The sequence below is a fragment of the Pinus tabuliformis genome, chromosome 4_1 (assembly GCF_031772625.1).
Source record: "Pinus tabuliformis cultivar Carrire ecotype Pingquan chromosome 4_1, CPIR1, whole genome shotgun sequence".
Taxonomy (NCBI): domain Eukaryota; kingdom Viridiplantae; phylum Streptophyta; class Pinopsida; order Pinales; family Pinaceae; genus Pinus; species Pinus tabuliformis.
Window position 1 is genome coordinate 941,470,885 of NC_142303.1, and position 14,186 is coordinate 941,485,070.

Genomic DNA, 14,186 nt, shown 5'->3' on the forward strand with positions numbered 1-14,186 from the left:
AAGGTCACTCCATTCATATGTTTGATGGCAAGCTTGAGGTAAGAAAAGCATCTAACCACTCACTTGTCATGAGGGGAATAGAAGAAGAAAGGCTTCTCAAACTGCAAGGATGCTCATGCACAACATTTCTCATATATTTCTCATCAGGAAGAAGGTACACTTCCATCAAGTTTATTATGGCATGCTAGATTTGGACATTTAAACTATGACAGTCTCCGCTTATTGAAGAAAAATGGTGTTGCTGGTTTGCCTACAATTCCTAGAAAACTTAAGCAATGTGATGCTTGCATTCTAGGAAAGCATAGCAAACAGTCTTTTCATGATTCACATTCAAGAGCACATAGGAAGCTTGAACTTATTCATTCAGATTTATGTGGTCCAATGCCTGTTCCTTCTGCAAATGGAAATAAATATATCATGACATTTATTGATGACTACACCAGAATGTGTTGGGTTTATTTATTGAAGAACAAATCTGACGCTTTCCAAACATTCAAGAATTTTCATAAATGGATTGAAAATGATGCACAATCTCATATTGGGTCTATTCGCACTGATAATGGAAAAGAATATAATCAAATGAATTTGAAAACTATCTTCGCCAACATGGGATCAAACATCAAACAACTGTGCCTTATAATCCCCAACAGAATGGTGTAGCTGAAAGAATGAATAGAACAATCTTGAATATGGTACGATCCATGCTTTTCTTCAAAAATGTAAAGATAATGTTTTTGGCTGATGCTGTTCTATGTGCTGCATATATAAAGAATAGATGTCCATCTAATGCTATAAGAAACAAGACTCCTTATGAATTGTGGTATGGACATGTTCCTTCGGTAAAACATCTCAGGGTCTTTGGTTCCACCTGATATGCTTTGATACCAAAGGTACATAGAAACAAACTTGGTGCTAGAAGTTGTAAGTGTATCTTCTTGGGGTATTCAAACACCTCCAAAGCATACCGCCTCTATGATGAAGTAAATAAAAAGTTTGTTGTATCTAGAGATGTAATTTTTCTTGAATCATCCAAATCTGACAATGTTGTTGAGCAGAAACTTGACCGCTTGGATAGATTCACAAAAACAAAATCATTTCAAGAATTTGATAATCAGATTCCACATCTTGAAGGGGGGATTCCTATACTAGATCAACATGTGGAATCCTCTTCTGAAGAACACTCTCCCCCGCATGAAACTCCAACAACGGATGATGCTTTAAGTGATGTAATTGATAGAATTGGGAGACTCAATCTTGATTCAGTCCCAACTCAATCAAAAGAGCAGCCTGGACCATCTTAGAAAGGTCCCCCAAAGTGGCTGACGAAGACACTTGAAAGTGCTCATCCTGATGAAATTGGAAAAACAGGAACCAGAAATTCAAACCGACAAAATGGAGGTGATGCAGATCACTCTAATTCACCTGTTGATATGGATGTTTCTTATGATTGTGAATTGAACTTGTCTACAAATTTTGAACCAACTTCCTTTAAAGAATCTGCTTCTCATGATGAATGGAAAGAAGCGATGCAAAAGGAGTATGATGGCCTCATAAAGAACGACACTTGGAAGCTGGTTGATCCTCCATTTGGAACCAAACCAATTGGCTGCAAGTGGGTCTACAAGAACAAGTACAACGCTGATGGCTCACTCGACAAGCACAAAACTAGGCTTGTGGCAAAAGGTTTTTCACAGAAGGAAGGGGTCAATTATGAGGAAACTTTTGCCCCCACAGCAAAATGGGCCACCATACGGACACTCTTTGCGCTAGCAGCTCAGAACGGTTGGAAAGTCCATCAAATGGATGTAAAAACTGCCTTCTTGAATGGAGATCTAAAAGAGAATGTTTTTATGTCCCAGCCTGAAGGATTTGCTGTGAAAGGACATGAACATAAAGTATGAAAACTTGTGAAGTCCTTGTATGGCCTCAAACAAGCACCGCGAGCCTGGTATGAAAAACTAACTGAGCATCTTCTGAAACTCAACTTCAATCATTTTGATCTTGATGATGCAACTTTATTTGTCAAGAAAGTTGGAAAAACAGTTGTATATCTTGTGGTATATGTAGATGATCTTTTAATGACAGGGAACAATGAAAGCTACATTGCATCCATAAAGAAGGAATTGGGGAAAAGTTTTGAAATGACTGATTTGGGCTATGTTCATTACTATCTTGGCATTGAAGTAACCCAATATCCAAAATCCATATTTCTTTCTCAAAAGAAATACATTGGAGATTTGTTAAATAGATTTGGCATGACAGGGTGCAATCCTCTTACTACTCCAATGGAACAAAACTTAAAACTCACATCTATTGAAGGAAAGGAATTTGAGGATGCAACAAAGTATAGACAACTTGTAGGAAGTCTCAACTACCTTACTACTACCAGACCAGACATTTCATTTGTTGTTGGAATCCTCTCCAAGTTTATGCAAAAGCCTTGTGAGGGACATTGGTCTGCTGCAAAAAGAGTTCTAAAGTACTTGAAGGGAACTCAAGACTTTGGAATCAAGTACACACAGGTGGATGACTTCCGTTTGATCGGATACTCTGATTCGGACTTCGATGGAGACAAAGAACCTGGGGTATCTACTTCAGGATATGCTATGAGTCTTGGATCAGGAGCTGTCTCCTGGAGATCATGCAAACAATCAGTTCCAGTAGATTCCACAACAGAAGCAGAATACGTGGCAGCAGCTGAAGCAACAAAAGAAATTGTGTGGCTTAGGAAAATTCTTGAAGATTTGCAGGTAAAACAAGTACAATCAACTCCACTCATGATTGACAACACCTCTGCAATAAAGTTGGCCAAGAACCCAAAGTTCCATGATCGAACAAAGCACATCAATACTAAATATCATCTGATCCGACATCATGTTGAGGCCAAAACAATCCATCTCCGTCATTGTTCCACAAATGAGCAAATTGCAGACATCTTCACCAAAGCGCTTGGAAGAGAAAAGCTTGAAAGATTCAGAACGATGCTTGGACTCACCAACATCCCTTCAGATTAAGGGGGGGAATGTTGACACCTAATCCTCTGCGATTGGGTGAATTTATGTAAATAGTTAAATTAGGAATGTGAACAGTCATCAGGAGATGAACTGAGCAGTCACACCCTTTGTTTATAACAATAGCATACCTAATGAAATAGAATGAATCATTTTTACTGCCAATTGGAGTTATTGCCTGGCCTGACAATTTGTTTGATGTTTCATTGCAATATTTGTATGTTATCTAAAACTCCTCCATCATTTTACATTTGATATTATAAGGTGGGGGAATTAAGTGTCTTAATCTGTTGTTATATGTTGAGTATTAATCCAGTGAGAGCATTAAGTTTCAGGTGTATAACAACTCCAGGATTGAGATGAATCTGTGTTGAGTACACATAGGTAAAAAAAAATCAATCAATCCTCATGTAAAACTTGGTTATGCCCGCTCAAAATTTGGATGTACATGGGTTAAATTTATTTCTTCTCTCTGCATAAAAGACTTCATGGAGAATAAATTTGAGCTATTATATTTTTTCCATATGGTCCAAGCTGAAGTAGAAGTAGCAATAAATGAAACAAATAGTGTTGTCTAACCATTCTTAGTTAGTTTACCTTGACAAGTCCATATTCGTGGGGGAAGTTGTAGTATTTTGCTGAGTAGAGCCTCCCCTCTATCTTTAATTTTTTTAATTTTGTTGAAAATGCAACAAGATGATGGAGCTTAGTGAAAAGAAGTCGCATTCACTAAGTGGGCCCGCAGGCTATTTTTGGCACAAAGTCTATTTTTAGACTATGTCTATTTTTAGACATATGGATCATGGTCTATGAGTTGTAGGATGCTATTTGTGGATGATTGGTCATGTTGGTAAAAATAGATGGACTTCTATTTTTAGACATATGGGCGGAGTCTATTTTTAGACTGCCAGGCTAAAAATAGAACAGTCGAATATTATTAGCTCTTAATAATATTTGGACTATAAACATTATCTTATCCTCTTGGAGCACTTCAGTTCGAGCTACAGATGTGGCACATGCAACTGCCAGAAGGAAATACGCTTTTCTTATGGGATAGTTGAGCTATTGCATGATGGACTTTAGTTAGAACTCAAGTGATTGAGTTTGGTGGAGTTGATTGAGGAGTTGATGGAGTTGTGTTCAGTTTGACTTAGTTGAACTAGTTGTATTTAGTCTAACTGCAGAATACACTAGTGATGAGTGATGTGAATTAATTGTTAATTAATTCACTAATTATTAACTCATAAAGCAACTAAAGAATACATCAGTTAACTCAGTGCATGGACAATTCAGTGGAGACAGGTGTTAGAGGTGGAGACTACTATCAGTTGTGACTATAGCTGTGCATGAGATTTGCACAATCAATGATGGAGATTGCCAATGTAGAAATTTTGAATAATTTAACACATATTCAAGGGAGATTATCCTGATCATGTACTATTGCGGAAAACATACACAATACATAAGCTCCTCTATGTTGATCATCAATATAGCAGCATCAATAACAATAAAACATCAAGAGCATTCACACATTAACACAGTATGTATCCCGGGGAAAGCATCTCGCTAAAAACCCCAACTATCTGTATATTAATGATTGAGTCATGTAAAATTACACAGCATAATACTTCTCACAAGTATCTCCACCTTTGTTACACACAATACAGCTCAGATCTGATCTCCAAATCTCTTCCACTGCTTGCCTGCCTCCACTGCTCAATACCTGCTCAAGAACTGATGAGAATGGCTCACCAAACTCATTTTTCACATGAAAAATAGTCACTCACACTTTGTTGGACGTGAGCACAAGCTATAATGTGGGTAAATACATGAGAAAACTCATTGGCATACTCAATCCCTTGATTGTGCAAGATCTGGTGCACAACTATAGTCACAACTGATAGCAATCTGATTCTCTACCACCTGTCCCTGTTGAACTGAACATGCACTGACATGCAACTGAGTTAACTGATGTATTCATTAGTTGTATTATGAGTTAATAATTAGTTTAACAACTCATCATTAGTCTATTTGTAGTTAGACAAATTACAACTAGTTTGACTAAGTCAAACTGAACATAACTCCATCAACTCCACAATCAACACCACCAAACTCAACTGATTGAGTTCTAACTGAAGTCATGCATGCAACAACTCAACTGACTCATAAGAAAAGCGTATTTCCTTCTGACAGCTGCATGTGCCACCTCTGTAGCTCAAACTGAAGTGCTCCAAGAGAATAAGATTAAGTTTATAGTCCAAATATTATTGTGAGATAATAATATTTGACTTTTCTATTTTTGACAGCCAGTCTAAAAATAGACTTTTATCACTCACACTGTGATCACTCACACTTTCATCAAAAATAGAAGTCCATCTATTTTTTTCCAACTTGATCAATCATCCATAAACAGCAACCTGCAATCCATAGACATGATCCATATGTCTAAAAATAGACATAGTCTAAAAATAGACTTGCGCCAAAAATAGCCTGCGGGCCCACTTAGTGAAGGCGACTCTTTTCACTAAGCTCCATCATCTTGTTGCAATCTCAACACTCCCTCTCGACAAGATATGGATTATCAACAACCCCTATCCTGCCTCGGTGGTACTCGAATTTGCTCCTGGTGAGAGCCTTCGTCAGAATATCAGCATCCTGATCCTCCGTTGGAATGTACGAAAGTAACTTGATCCTCCGCTGCACACAATCTCTGATATGATGGTACCTGATGTCAATATGTTTAGATCTATCATGAAATACAGGATTAGCTGAGAGTTTAATGCAACTCTGGTTATCACAGTAAATCACAGTAGGATCCAAATGAGAACCGAACAAACCAACTAGGATCTTCCTCATCCTTATAGCCTCGCATGCAGCCAAACTTGCTGCCATATACTCGGCCTCCGCTGAACTGAGTGCCACGGATCTCTGTTTCCTGTTGTACCAAGAAATTGCTGTCGATCCAATACTGAAGACCCCTCCTGATGTGCTCTTTCTGTCTGTTGGGCTCCCTTCCCAATCTGCATCCGTGAAGCCACATAGCTTCACCTCATACTCCTGTCTATACCACAAACCATATCTCGATGTGCATCTCAAGTAGCGCAATACATGCTTTCCCGCCTTCCAGAAGAGCTTGGTAGGCTTAACCATAGCTTGTGAAAGCTGGTTAACTGCATAGCATATATCAGGTCGTGTATTGACCAAATACATCAGCGACCCCACCCACTGTCGATAAACAGTGGCATCCACTTCTTCTCCCGAAGTGGCATCCTCCTTCCTCCAACCTCCAGGAAGAGGAGTATCAACAGGCTTGTAGCCATGCATGTTGAACTTCTCCAGTATCTCCCGAGCATACTTGCCCTGAGAAACAAACAGTCCACCACTGCGCTGCCATATTTCCAATCCCAGGAAATAGTGAACGAGGCCCAAATCCTTCATCTCAAACTCTGTAGCAAGATCCTTCTTGCATGACAGTATCAACAGCTCATCACCCGTTAGAATCAAATCATCAACATACAGTACAATGATAAGCAACTTACCCTCCACCACAATCTGGTATAGGTTCGGATCTGCCTCGCTCTTGGAGAATCCAAGTCCTGTGAAATAGATGTCTATCCGTGTGTACCAAGCACGTGGTGCTTGCTTCAACCCATACAATGCTCTCCTGAGCCTGCACACATGCGACTCGCTGCTGAAGACTTCAAAGCCTTCGGCTTGCTCAATGTACACCTCCTCCTCAATGAATCCGTTGAGGAATGCAGTCTTCACATCCATCTGATGAATGTGCCATCCCATCTGCGCTGAGAGAGCAAGAATTGTCCGTATGGAAGAATACCTTGCGACAAGTGCAAAGGTCTCCTCATAATCGATCCCCTCAATCTGTGAAAAGCCTCGGGCAACAAATCTTGCCTTGTACTTCTCCACACTCCCGTCAGCTGCCTGCTTAACTTTGTAGATCCATCTCGAACCCACCACTGATTTCCCTTCCGGTCTAGGAACAATCTCCCATGCACTGTTTCTGACAATAGAATCATACTCTTCCACCATGGCGTCTACCCATGCGGGATCCTCCATAGCTTCCTCGAAAGAGGATGGCTCAGTCACAACACACTTGCTCATAAGAGCCATGTATCCAGTGTACCGATCAGGTGACTGTCTCTGCCTGCGTTGGGCTGTAGGTGGTCCTACAACTTTCTCTGCATCTTGAGCCAGTCACTCAGCTTCTATCAAGCGCTTTCGCCCTCTGATGGTTGGCGCTGCATGAGTGGTCTCTTCCACTCCATGAACCTCGTCCTGTGGCTGATCCACGTCCTGAAGCTCATCCTTAGGAACTAATAGCTCCTCATCTGCATGCAAGTGTAGCTCCCTCTCAAGCGAACACTTCATGGCTTTCTCCTCCTGAAATTTTATATCCCGTCGCACAACAGTTTTACCACTGTCTGGCAAATACACACGATAGTTGTGGGGCGTATCAGTGTACCCCACAAATATCCCAACCTCTGCGGTCGGCTCCAACTTCTTCCTGGCATCCTTCGTCACATGCATGTAAACGTTAGCACCAAAAATAGTCAAATGAGAAAGATCAGGCTTCTTACCAGAATAAGTCTCCTCAGGTGTACACATGCTAAGTATCCTATGAGGACAACGGTTCTGCACATAAACTGTTGTATTGCATGCTTCCGCCCACAAGTGAAGGGGCAGGCCCTGATCATGCAACATTGCCCGTGCAGCACCCACAATCATTATGTTCTTCCGCTCAGCTACCCCGTTCTGCTGTGGGTTATGGGGAGCTATGAGCTCTCTACGAATCCCTTCTGTCTTGCAGAAATCCTTGAACTCGTCCGAGATGTATTCACCACCATTATCGCTCCTAAGAGCCTTCACCTTCTTCCCCGACTCCTTCTCGACCAGTGCTTTGAATTCACAGAACTTTGAATATGTCTCGCTCTTCTTCTGCATGAAGAAGATCCAGCATTTATGAGAGAAATCATCAACAAAAATCACATAATACCTGTGTTTTGCTATCGAAGCAACTGAGAAAGGTCCACACACGTCTGTGTGAATTTTCTCAAGGATCGTCGTGGCGCGACTATCCTTCTCGTGAAAGGTGGCTTTCACAAACTTCCCCAAAGTACACCCCTTGCACTGATCTAACTGCGCAAGTGTGCCTTTAGGAAGCCCTGTAGTGATCTGCTGCAGTATCTCCAAGGCTCCATGGTGAAGGTGACCCAATCTCCTGTGCCACAACTCGCCATCATCCTGGCTCACCAATCCTTCTGCCTTGCCTGTCATTGCTGCGCATCCATCTACATGCAACTGATAAAGGTTCCTCACTCGAACCCCTATCTTCCGGGTCTCACCAGTTGTCTTGCTGCGCAGGAAGGCCTTTCCCTTGCTGAAAACAACATCATACCCCTTGTCTTCTAACATCGCCACTGAGATGAGATTCTTCTTCAATCCTGGAACATGCATGACTTCCTTCAATACAAAGGGTTTACCAGACTCCCTCTCAAAGGAAATGGTACCGATACCGGTCGCACTGTATCTACCATCATCGCCCATCTCGATGTGCACTCCAAGATCTTTGTCCTCCAGATCAGAGAACAAATCTCTATCTCCCGTCATGTGAAAAGACGCACCACTGTCCAAGAACCACACTGATCCCATCACACTTGAAACCAAGCATGTGATCAATGAAAAATCAAGCTCAAACTGAGAAGCTAAGGCCTCTCCCCCTGCAAATCCAACAGCTTGCTTGTTCTTCTTCTTCTGCGGACAATTTGTGGCATAGTGTCCGTGCTAGTGACAGTGAAAACACTTCACCTTGGACATATCCTGCTTCTTGCCTTTCGCACCAGACTGAGAAGCTTTCTTGCTCTTCCCTTTCTTTGCTTTGGCAGCCAAAGCACAATTCTCTTCATCAGATACCTTTGATGAAGATCCATTCTCACCTTTATTGTTTCTGAGTTTATCCTTGAGCGCCAGGTCGCTCTTGCTTTGGAATAACATTTGCAATCCGTTGAAAGACATTTCAACAACACTGCTGCAAATTCGATTTCCACCAGCTCAAACTCAACTGCTTTCGATCTAAAATTCGTGAGAACAAAATATTTCTCGTACAGAGATTGACTGTATAGGCTTTTACCGGATATTTCACCTTCCAAAGGAAGGATGAATCCAGAGGCTACCTGGCCCTATTACAGACTCTGCCTAGAGAAATAGAATGTAAACACTTCCTGAATAGTAGATCTGATGATCAACAACTCCGATACCATGTAGAAACTTTTTCTACAAATCATCTAGCTCCGATACCATGTAGAAATTTTGAATAATTTAACACATATTCAATGGAGATTATCCTGATCATGTACTATTGCGGAAAGCATACACAATACATAAGCTCCTCTACGTTGATCATCAATATAGCAGCATCAATAACAATAAAACATCAAGAGCATTCACACATTAACACAGTATGTATCCCGGGGAAAGCATCTCGCTAAAAACCCCAACTATCTGTATATTAATGATTGAGTCATGTAACATTACACAGCATAATACTTCTCACAAGTATCTCCACCTTTGTTACACACAATACAGCTCAGATCTGATCTCCAAATCTCTTCCACTGCTTGCCTGCCTCCACTGCTCAATACCTGCTCAAGAACTGATGAGAATGGCTCACCAAACTCGTTTTTCACATGAAAAATAGTCACTCACACTTTGTTGGACGTGAGCACAAGCTATAATGTGGGCAAATACATGAGCAAACTCATTGGCATACTCAATCCCTTGATTGTGCAAGATCTGGTGCACAACTATAGTCACAACTGATAGCAATCTGATTCTCTACCACCTGTCCCTGTTGAACTGAACATGCACTGACATGCAACTGAGTTAACTGATGTATTCATTAGTTGTATTATGAGTTAATAATTAGTTTAACAACTCATCATTAGTCTATTTGCAGTTAAACTAATTACAACTAGTTTAACTAAGTCAAACTGAACACAACTCCATCAACTCCACAATCAACTCCACCAAACTCAACTGATTGAGTTCTAACTGAAGTCATGCATGCAACAACTCAACTGACTCATAAGAAAAGCGTATTTCCTTCTGACAGCTGCATGTGCCACCTCTGTAGCTCAAACTGAAGTGCTCCAAGAGAATAAGATTAAGTTTATAGTCCAAATATTATTGTGAGATAATAATATTTGACTTTTCTATTTTTGACAGCCAGTCTAAAAATAGACTTTGATCACTCACACTGTGATCACTCACACTTTCATCAAAAATAGAAGTCCATCTATTTTTTTCCAACTTGATCAATCATCCATAAACAGCAACCTGCAATCCATAGACATGATCCATATGTCTAAAAATAGACATAGTCTAAAAATAGACTTGCGCCAAAAATAGCCTGCGGGCCCACTTAGTGAAGGCGACTCTTTTCACTAAGCTCCATCATCTTGTTGAAATCTCAACACTCCCTCTCGACAAGATATGGATTATCAGTAACCCCTATCCTACCTCGGTAGTACTCGAATTTGCTCCTGGTGAGAGCCTTCGTCAGAATATCAGCATCCTGATCCTCCGTTGGAATGTACGAAAGTAACATGATCCTCCGCTGCACACAATCTCTGATATGATGGTACCTGATGTCAATATGTTTAGATCTATCATGAAATACAAGATTAGCCGAGAGTTTAATGCAACTCTGGTTATCACAGTAAATCACAGTAGGATCCAAATGAGAACCGAACAAACCAACTAGGATCTTCCTCATGCTTATAGCCTCGCATGCAACCAAACTTGCTGCCATATACTTGGCCTCCGCTGAACTGAGTGCCACGGATCTCTGTTTCCTGCTGTACCAAGAAACTGTTGTCGATCCAATACTGAAGACCCCTCCTGATGTGCTCTTTCTGTCTGTTGGGCTCCCTGCCCAATCTGCATCCGTGTAGCCACATAGCTTCACCTCATCCTCCTGTCTGTACCACAAACCATATCCCGATGTGCCTCTCAAGTAGCGCAATACATGCTTGCCCGCCTTCCAGAAGAGCTTGGTAGGCTTAACCATAGCTTGTGAAAGTTGGTTAACTGCATAGCATATATCAGGTCGTGTATTGACCAAATACATCAGCGACCCCACCCACTGTCGATAAACAGTGGCATCCACTTCTTCTCCCGAAGTGGCATCCTCCTTCCTCCAACCTCCAGGAAGAGGAGTATCAACAGGCTTGCAGCCATGCATGTTGAACTTCTCCAGTATCTCTTGAGCATACTTGCCCTGAGAAACAAACAGTCCACCACTGCGCTGCCATATTTCCAATCCCAGGAAATAGTGAAGGAGGCCCAAATCCTTCATCTCAAACTCTGTAGCAAGATCCTTCTTGCATAACAGTATCAACAGCTCATCACCCGTTAGAATCAAATCATCAACATACAGTACAATGATAAGCAACTTACCCTCCACCACAATCTGGTATAGGTTCGGATCTGCCTCGCTCTTGGAGAATCCAAGTCATGTGAAATAGCTGTCTATCCGTGTGTACCAAGCACGTGGTGCTTGCTTCAACCCATACAGCGCTCTCTTGAGCCTGCACACATGCGACTCGCTGCTGAAGACTTCAAAGCCTTCGGCTTGCTCAATGTACACCTCCTCCTCAATGACTCCGTTGAGGAACGCAGTCTTCACATCCATATGGTGAATGTGCCATCCCATCTGCGCTGAGAGAGCAAGAATCGTCCGTATGGAAGAATACCTTGCGACAGGTGCAAAGGTCTCCTCATAATCGATCCCCTCAATCTGTGAAAAGCCTCGGGCAACAAATCTTGCCTTGTACTTCTCCACACTCCCGTCAGCTGCCTGCTTAACTTTGTAGATCCATCTCGAACCCACCACTGATTTCCCTTCCGGTCTAGGAACAATCTCCCATGCACTGTTTCTGACAATAGAATCATACTCTTCCACCATGGCGTCTACCCATGCGGGATCCTCCACAGCTTCCTCAAAAGAGGATGGCTCAGTCACAACACACTTGCTCATAAGAGCCATGTATCTAGTGTACCGATCAGGTGACTGTCTCTGCCTGCGTTGGGCTGTAGGTGGTCCTACAACTTTCTCTGCATCTTGAGCCAGTCGCTCAGCTTCTGTCAAGCGCTTTCGCCCTCTGATGGTTGGAGCTGCATGAGTGGTCTCTTCCACTCCATGAACCTCGTCCTGTGGCTGATCCACGTCCTGAAGCTCATCCTTAGGAACTAATAGCTCCTCATCTGCATGCAAGTGTAGCTCCATCTCAAGCGAACACTTCATGGCTTTCTCCTCCTGAAATTTTATATCCCGTCGCACAACAGTTTTACCACTGTCTGGCAAATACACACGATAGTTGTGGGGCGTATCAGTGTACCCCACAAATATCCCAACCTCTGCGGTCGGCTCCAACTTCTTCCTGGCATCCTTCGTCACATGCATGTAAACGTTAGCACCAAAAATCCTCAAATGAGAAAGATCAGGCTTCTTACCAGAATAAGTCTCCTCAGGTGTACTCATGCCAAGTATCCTATGAGGACAACGGTTCTGCACATAAACTGTTGTATTGCATGCTTCCGCCCACAAGTGAAGGGGTAGGCCCTGATCATGCAACATTGCCCGTGCAGCACCCACAATCGTTCTGTTCTTCCGCTCAGCTACCCCGTTCTGCTGTGGGTTATGGGGAGCTATGAGCTCTCTACGAATCCCTTCTGTCTTGCAGAAATCCTTGAACTCGTCCGAGATGTATTCACCACCATTATGTTGGAAATAATACTGAGAGGGGGGGGGTGAATCAGTATTATCAGATCAGATAAAAATTTTCAATTTCATACTCAGAAACATATACGCGACTTCAGTTAAGTGAACCCGCGTGTACACGCGACTGTGTCTAAAGAAACTAGCGTATATGCAGAGATCTTATGATTCAGTTAATCTTATCTTCAGTAAATGCATCAGGATATTATTAAGCATATTAACAGTAAACAGGTGCAATATAACTGAATAGATCATCACACAAAAGCCACACACATGAACACCATGATATAAGGTGGAAACCCAATGTGGGTGAAAACCACCTGCTGCAATTTGTCTCTTTCTTCTTTAATGAGAAACTTCTTTTACAATGTACTGGTGCAGTCCTTTACCAGCACGCAGGCTACAACCTGCAGAGGGCTACAACCCTCTCTCGTTTTCCAACTACTTTTGGAAGGGAGCTACAACCCCCTCAGCTCTTGTACTAGCTGATCCATTTACTAGTACGTAGGTGCTGACCCTACAACCTTCAGGGACCACGTTTCATACATTTTCATATTGGATCCATAAGAGTACAAAGCAAACATTACCTCAATACAATCATCAACTTATACTTGCATCATAATTCATTAAACAACCCAATACAGAATCACTGAAACCTTGTCATCAAGAACACAGAACCCTAACCAGAATCCAGAACTTTGCAACAGCCACCAGAATCAGCAGCAACCTGAAATATCAACCCTTATCATGCATACGCTACTTCACTGTACCAAAACCGCGTGTATACGCGCTTTCTCCAAAGGCAACCCGCGTGCAGATCTAGAAATGATTACTTCTGCCTTCGCTGTCAGATCCGACCCTTGCCAAGCGTCCCGAACAGATAACCAGTACTACCAGATCTTCTCACTGCGTCAGACACACCATCCACCCCACTTTGCCTAGTGATCTTCTCCTTATATAGCCTTAGGCCTTGTTCAATACCAAGAGCCAAAACCATAGAAACACAATACCATCAACTTCAAAACTAGGGATCGACACGCCCGTCGAGACACAATGGTCCGAAACCATAGGCACAACTTCCAAGGACTAACCGCCATGGACCAAAGGTACTTTTCCACATACACGCGCTTTTTCTGAAGCCAACCTGCGTGTACACGCGACTTGGGCTTAACAAACCTGCGTGTATGAACTTCCTTGGCAAGCTGTACTAGAATCTGTCTTCTGATTAAGTTGCCATCACCTGTACCAACTTCTAAGCATCTGTACCAACCTCTGAGTGAGTTGCCATCAAGGACAACACTTGAATCATAATGCCAACAATCTCCCCCTTTGGACTTGATGGCAACCACCACACCAAGTCACTCTCCCCCTTTGACATCAAG